Source organism: Podarcis muralis, chromosome 10, assembly GCF_964188315.1.
Source record: "Podarcis muralis chromosome 10, rPodMur119.hap1.1, whole genome shotgun sequence".
In the NCBI taxonomy this organism is placed as follows: Eukaryota; Metazoa; Chordata; class Lepidosauria; order Squamata; family Lacertidae; genus Podarcis; species Podarcis muralis.
Window position 1 is genome coordinate 70380710 of NC_135664.1, and position 8325 is coordinate 70389034.

The window sequence follows — 8325 nt, forward strand, 5'->3', positions numbered from 1 at the left end:
CCTGTTACAGACTACAACCAGCCTAATAAGGCTTTTCCCCAGTCTTGCCACAATTTTCAGAGAAAGAGAGGCTTGCTTAAGGCCACTCACACTTAGGTTTGGACCCCTTTTGCCATCTTCTGCCTCGCCCTGCTCACCTGCAACTCAACAGCTCTCAAATCTCTCAATCAAAAGTGATTTTAATTGGCCACTTCACAAAGCAAGGACACCCAAAGCCTGGGGGGGGGGGCAAAGAACACAACACACAAAAGGCACTTGTGTGTTTTGTGTCTACATATGGGGAGCAAGAGAGAGCAGCTACCTCCACCCTGTTCCTCAGCCTGTGTGATTTGATACTCTGTCTACCCCGAAATTAAAGCCTACTGAGATCTTAATAAGGAACAGCCTGTGAGAGAGATTGGAATATTATTTAGATATAGATAATTAGGACTTGAGACTGCAGCAGCAGCACAGGAACTGATAGAAGCTTCTGTTCTGATTCTGCTTGTTGGCTTTTGAGTATGGAGCAGCCACTAGTTACAATTCTGTCAAACTGAATTGGCTTTAGGTAAAGGTAAACCATTAGGTCCAGTCGTGACCGACTCTGGGCTTGCGGCACTCATCTCGCTTTATTGGCCAAGGGAGCCGGCGTACAGCTTCTGGGTCATGTGGCCAGCATGACTAAGCCGCTTCTGGCAAACCAGAGCAGCGCACGAAAATGCCGTTTACCTTCCCGCCGGAGCGGTACCTATTTATCTACTTGCCCTTTGACGTGCTTTCGAACTGCTAGGTGGGCAGGAGCAGGGACCGAGCAACGGGAGCTCACCCCATCGCGGGGATTCGAACCGCTGACCTTCTGATCGGCAAGTCCTAGGCTCTGTGGTTTAACCCACAGCGCCACCCGCGTCCCACGAATTGGCTTTACTTTGCTGTATATGTATACACACACACGCACGCCAATATTTTACAGATCATGCACTGAGCATTAAATTTCAAGAGAGAGAGAGAGATCCAGATTGTAGCTTTGCAACCCAGCTCAATCACTGGTTCAAAAGTGTGTGTGTTCAGCTGAAACCAGGAAGACCCAAGTTTGCTTGTTTGTTTTTATTTTTATTTTATACCACCCATTAGCAATAAGTTCAAATCCCCACTCGGCTTACCCTTCTACTGAGCTATGGCCCATCCCTCCCTGAACAAAGGATAGGAGACGGCTTCCATGTCCTGCTTCTGTGATTCTAGAGATAGGGTTGCCATATTTTATATTTATATTTTAAATTTTGTTTTTATTTTAGTAGGTCTGGGGTGGGAAATACTTCAAGAAACCTGCCTGGGGTGGCCAAGCGGAGTCTCTGGCCACCGCAGGCCACAACTGCAAACAAAAGATCTCCGCTTATTTATTTGGAGATACTTTTGGATTCTGTTTTTTAAAAGGAACCGATCTTTGGGCAGGTGCCAGCTTCAGTTTTTAGAAGGGGCTACTTTGCCCGCTATTCTCCTGCACCTTCTCTGAGTCTTTTTTTTAAAAAAAGAACCCTTTTCCTGCAGCAGTGGCGACGCATCCGAAATACATATGGCTAATGTGATCAAAATGGAGAGCCATTGCGGCGAGGTGCCATCAAGGAGCCATTCTGCTGAAGATGAGCAAAGTGCCAGCCATTCCCACCATGCCAAAGTCGAGCAGATGGCGGTGGCTGCTGCTTCTTTTTTCCAGCCCTGAAGTTTTTAATAATCCCTTCTTTTGGCTGAACCCTTGTGAATCCCAGTGGAAGGGGCAGGCATTTTCCAGATGGTGGGAAATAAACTCTGGAACACTTCAGTGCGGAGAACTCATTAACCTAGGCTGGCGTGGTGCCAATTTGCACAGAAGTTCATGGAAGCCACCATGGCACCAGCCCGTCTCTTCCGTGCGCTCCCACCAAGTCAGCAGCTCAAGTCTTCCACGGACGGTTTGCCAGCCTAGCCGTTAATTTGATTACGGGCGGTGCTTTTTGCACAGGGAGCCTGGCTTCTCCAGCTGAATTCTCAACAGGATTTTAAGAACGCTTATCCCCGTGGCTGTGCCTAGGCTTGGAACTGAAATTCTTATCAGCTAAACAGTCAGGTGCATCCCCTATCAACTTTATTTGAGAAGAGTGAACCAATACAATTTGCTATCATATATAAACACGCGCAATGATCTCAATTCTCGGAGTGCCAGATCTTACACAGCCATAACTGCACCATCCAAACACAAGGACAAGGTATCTGTGAGCTCAAGGGAACCCCATGGTGTGATAAATAAAAACAAAGCCTGAGCATGCTCAGTGGACACAGAAATGCTGAGTGACGGGGGGTGGGTGGAGGAATTTAATATCTTAAACAGGAGCATCCCACACTGCAAGATTTTGCTACAGCCCCCATCCCTCCAGGTTGGATAGTATTTCCTCCCATTCCTTATCACAGTAGCTTAAAAAGTAAAGGGACCCCTGAGCATTGGGTCCAGTCGCGGCCGACTCTGGGGTTGCGGCACTCATCTTGCTTTATTGGCCAAAGGAGCCAGCGTACAGCTTCCTGGTCATGTGGCCAGCATGACTAAGTCGCTTCTGGAGAACCAGAGCAGTGCACGGAAACGCCGTTTACCTTCCCACCGGAGTGGTACCCATTTATCTACTTGCACTTTGACGTGCTTTCGAACTGCTAGGTGGGCAGGAGCAGGGACCGAGCAACGGGAGCTCACCCCGTCGCGGGAATTCGAACCGCCGACCTTCCGATCGGCAAGCCCTAGGATCTGTGGTTTAACCCACAGCGCCACCCGTAGCTTACCAGACTCAAAATAGTCAAAACAGTAAGTGAACCCATAGCCCCATCAATTAAAATTGGCTCCTTCTACCACCAATTCAGCCACTTGGCTGTGCGTCGGATTAAAAACAGCCACATAGTAAACACAGCACATATTAATGTATATGTCTGGCATATGCTCCTAATTAAGATGACTAACTTACTTTAAACTGCATCCTTCGTATTTCAAAATAATAGCAACAGTGAATGGAAGTGAGATCAAGGCGGCTCAGATCACAGCTCCCCCCACTGCAAAGCTGACGTAAACCAGTGACTCACAACCTTGCATGCCATGTGGGTTGTGAGAATTGGCTAGTGCAGCCCAGTGGTTAGAATGTCAGACTGGGACTTGGGAGGCCAGGGTTCAAAACTCCACCCAGCTACAAAACTCACCGAGTGCGTAGCTGTCAACGTTTCCCTTTTTTTAAAGGGAAATTCCCTTATTCCAAATAGGATTCCTCGCAAGAAAAAGGAAAAGTTGACAGCTATGCCCCAGTGGCCTTGGTACAGTCACTGCCTCTCAGCCTCACAGGGTTGCTGTGAGGATGAAATCGAGAGAGGGAGAAGCGTGTACACTACCTTCAGTTTTCTGGAAGAAAGGTGGTGTAATTAATTAATTTACAGTGGTGCCCCGCAAGACGAACGCCTCACAAGACGGAAAACCCGCTAGACGAAAGGATTTTCCGTCGCGGAGGCGCTTCGCAAAACGAATTTCCCTATGGGGTTGCTTCGCAAGACGAAAAAATCTTGCGCGTCCCTGCGGGTTTTTTTCGCTCCCCCCCCTTTCCCTAAGCCACTAAGCCGCCTATCAGCTGTTCCACTGATAACCCGCTTAACAGCTGATCACAAAAAGCCGCTAGACAGCTGTAGCGCTAATCCGCTAAGCTGTCAATGGGCTTGCTTCGCAAGACGAAAAAACCGCTAGACGAAGAGAATCGCGGAATGGATTCTTTTCGTCTTGCAAGGCACCACTGTATTGGTTAATAAGGAGGACTGTCCAAGACCACCATCACCCTCCTTCGGTGGGACTCTGATAAAATGATACTCGGTGAAAAATATGGAGGCCCCTGTCTCTGCATGCGGCTGACTCAAGCTAAAAATTTGGAATCTTCCTTGCCTTTAATCTGCTGCTTTCTTAATATTCCCCAGGTGCTTTGACGCAACCCAGGCTTCACTTTAATGTCTGCTTCCCCCCTTTCAAATGGGCTTAAAGAGGTCTACGTAATGTGGTTTCAATTTATTTTATCATGGCTTCTTTCTGTAATTTGTCCCAAGTGCTTGTTAGTTAGGGCTGTATGATTATAAATAACATTATTATGATCATAGCATATTCTAATTGTTCTCTTTGCTTTAGCTAATGGAGAAGAGGGAGAATTACTTTATTCCCCGAGCGCATTGAATTATATTTAATTCAACAAAGTTTTCTATCAAGAAATCGGTTATGGACAATTATTGTTTCCCAACCTATCCCAGTTGGGATTATACGCACATGTATCATCAGTGCTTGTTGATTGCAGACTCACATGGGTGATCAGTCATCATAGATGAAATCTACTCTTCTTGAACCAATACTTGAATCAAAACCCATTTGTCTTTAGGAACCTGCGCTTCTGTGATATGTACTAAATAATGTATACACAAATACATGTATATATGTGTATAAAAATGCATATATTAAGAGAATGTCTCCATAAAAAGGCATCTCTTAGAGAAAATGACACACAAAAGATGCATTAGGGAGAACTGCTTGCAAGAAGAGTCAAAACTGCATCTAAGACTGAGAAATTCACACTAAAATGCTTATAAATTTTTCACAATGAGGTGTGTTTTTTTAAGATGCAAATTGCTTGGGAACCGCAGAGAACAGAATTCATTTTAGATTAGAGAAATGAGAAACTAAGAGTACTGAAATTGACAGATTCATCCATCCCCACTACGGGCACCCAGGAATGCACTACTCATAGGACAGCTCCCAAAAGTTGTTGCCAGCCCAACCTGAGAAGCTGCACAGGGCCACTACAGTGGTGCCTTCGAAATTTGACTTCCAAAAACGTTTGGAAGCTCCTGCAGCCAATAGGAAGCCACATCGGACATTTGGATTCCAAAGAACATTCGCAAACCGGAACTCTCACTGAAGGAGCATCTCCACCCCCATCGTTCTGCCTGGACACTGAGGTCCAGCTTTGAGGGCCTTCTGGCAGTTCCTTCACTGCGAGAAGCCAAGTTACAGGGAACCAGGCAGAGGGCCTTCTCGGTGGTGGCACCCACCCTGTGGAACGCCCTCCCACCAGATGTCAGAGAGAAAAACAACTACCAGACTTTCAGAAGACATCTGAAGGCAGCCCTGTTTAGGGAAGCTTTTAATGTTTGATGCATTATTGTATTTTACTATTTTGTTGAAAGCTGCCCAGAGTGGCTGGGGAAGCCTAGCCAGATGGGCGGGGTATAAATAATAAATTGTTGTTGTTGTTGCAAGGGGGCAGTAGGAAGAGGGAGTCTCAATATGTGACTGGACCTCATTCTGTGCATTCAAGAACTCAATTGAATCCCGCCCACTGTTATTATTTTGGGAAATCCTTGGGTGCCTGAGGCAGAGAGTGCCCTCTGATACAGAGACCCAACTGGCCTCACCTGGAAGTTGGGCATTTTGTGCCTCCAGCAGGCTTTTGGCTTTCAAAGACCCTTTTATGCCCATTGGCCTTTGTAGATCTTTAATATTTTCTGATGAGCCAGTCACTTTAATGATGATGTGCATCGTTTTTAATGGTGCTTTATATTTTAATGCTGCACACTGCCCTGGTATTTGATGGCATGGCAGTATAGAAATGCTTTTATAATTAAAATAAATATTCAAACTTGAGGGGGAACAATGATTTCTCATATACTGTGTGCTGGCTCGCTCTTAAAAAAACAAAAAACTTTTAATACCTCACCCCCTCTTTCCTTCTGAAGTTCCAGGTCCCCTCCTGATTTCCCAGAGTGCATTGCTTAGATAGACACATATGGACGAGAAGTCTTCCTGAGGCAACATCTGAAGTAGGCAGAAGGGTGCTTAGTTGAAAAGGAGTCACTCTCATTAAGGGGCTTTCGCGTTTATTGCCGGCGAGATAATGAAAGAAAGTCGTTTGGGTGACTTTTATTGCCGTTGTTATAACATTTCCCTGAAGCACAGAGATAAAAGTCAGCGGATGATGTCCATAAGAATTTCTTCTTCTTCTTCTTCTTCTTAACTGATGGGCACAGCAATCAGAGATTATTCTGACATTATGATTGCTAGGTGGAAGGAAGAGTGAAACGAGAAAGACAGACCGAGTGCAGCAATCAACGGTCCAAAAAGGGGGGAGAAATGGAATTTGCAGCAAAGATTTGTAGATCCCCAAAGGGAAACAGTTAGGGCTGACTGACAAATAACAGACGGTACTAACTACAAAAATGAGCATCAGAATCCACACATGGGACCCAGACATGGGATTTGACATGTCCCCTGAGAGTAGCTCTGGAATGTAGATTTTATTACATTTTTATCATGCACTTCCTCCAGGGATTTCAGGGTAGCATATGTGATTCCCTCTCTCACAGCAACCACAGTCCTGCAAGGTAGGTTAGCCCGAGAGTGACTGGATCAGAGTCAGCAAACTTCATGGCTGGGCCCAGTCCTCCTGCTCATCTTAAGGTAAAGGTAAAGGGACCCCTGACCATTAGGTCCAGTCGTGGCCGACTCTGGGATTGCAACGCTCATCTCGCTTTATTGGCCGAGGGAGTGGACATACAGCTTCCGGGTCATGTGGCCAGCATGACTAAGCCGCTTCTGGCGAACCAGAGCAGCGCACGGAAACGCCGTTTACCTTCCCGCCCAAGGGGTACCTATTTGTCTACTTGCACTTTGACGTGCTTTCGAAATGCTAGGTTGGCAGGAGCAGGGACCGAGCAGCGGGAGCTCACCCCGTCGCGGGGATTCAAACCACCGACCTTCTGACCGGCAAGTCCTAGGCTCTGTGGTTTAACCCACAGCGCCTCCCACACTTAGTCTGACACTAATCACTACACGCCATACGGCTCTTCCCATCAAAGGAAAACTTGGCTCTGTAAACATACTGAAATATCAAAGCAAAGACGACTACAGAAGTCCAATCAATTTATGGAAATCAGTGCCACGAGAAATGGTGGTGCCTGCTAACATATAGGTTTAAAGGGGGATTAGATCAGTTCAGGGAGGCCAGGTACTGGTGACAGCTAATGTATTAGCTCCAGAATCAGATTCAGTGCGCTTCTGAATACCAATGGCTGGAGGGAAACAACCTTAGAAGCTGATCGTTCCCACCTTTTCTCTGCAGGAAGGCAGAGATGCTAAGCTACAGCAACCTTTGGTCTGATTGAGGAGGGCTCCTCTTATTTAGTATGAAATTTCTTAATTAACGAAGCAAAGCCCCCAGCCCACCCCCCAGACTGGAGATGTGCTTCTAGGAAGCAACAGCACCCTGTGAAGGAATAAAGCTGTTTTCAGCTGCTGAAATTGACTCACTGCAGAATCTGAGAAGGCTGGACGCAAATGTGGAGCGCAGAGAAATGAGGAAGAACCTGTGCCAAGTTTCTAAATGAGCAATAATGCTTAATTTGAAATGTTTGGTTTGGTCTCCAGGGCGGATTTCTATCTCACCCCCCCCCCTTTTTTTCCAAACAGAAGCAAAGCAAGAAAGTTGAGTCATTCCAGTGAGCCGTTATTTTCGGTATGCCAAAGTTTTCTGTTGTAGGACTAGCAGAATCAAGTGGCAAAGCTGGTCATGGACTGCGGCGCTTCAGGCTGAAGCAAAGGCTGGAAACTTCCACCAGGAAAAGGGCTTTAGGTCAGTGGTAGGATTTCTGCCTGGCATGCCAAAGGTTCAGTCCTCGGCAATATCGAAAGCAACACGATGGCCAGAAACAATTACAATATAGAAAACCTAGTGGCTTTAAGCTTGGTCTCCTTGTTATCAGTATCACCTTGCCAACAAAGCTCCGTATAGTTCAAGCTATGGGTTTCCCAGTAGTGATGTATGGAAGTGAGAGCTGGACCATAAAGAAGGCTGATCGCCGAAGAATGGATGCTTTTGAATTCTGGTGCTGGAGGAGACTCTTGAGAGTCCCATGGACTGCAAGAAGATCAAACCGATCCATTCTGAAGGAAATCAGCCCTGAGTGCTCACTGGAAGGACAGATCCTGAAGCTGAAGCTCCAATACTTTGGCTACCTCATGAGAAGAGAAGACTCCCTTGAAAAGACCCTGATGTTGGGAAAGATGGAGGGCACAAGGAGAAGGGGACGACAGAGGATGAGATGGTTGGACAGTGTTCTCCAAGCTATTAACATGAGTTTGACCAAACTGTGGGAGGCAGTGGAAGACAGGAGTGCCTGCGCGCAGTGGCGTAGCGTGGGGGGTGCAGGGGGGGCCGGCCGCACCGGGCGCAACATCTGTGGTTAGGGCAAATCCATGGGTTAGGGGGCGCAAATCCACAGGTTAGGGGGCGCAAATCCACAGGTTAGGGGGCGCAA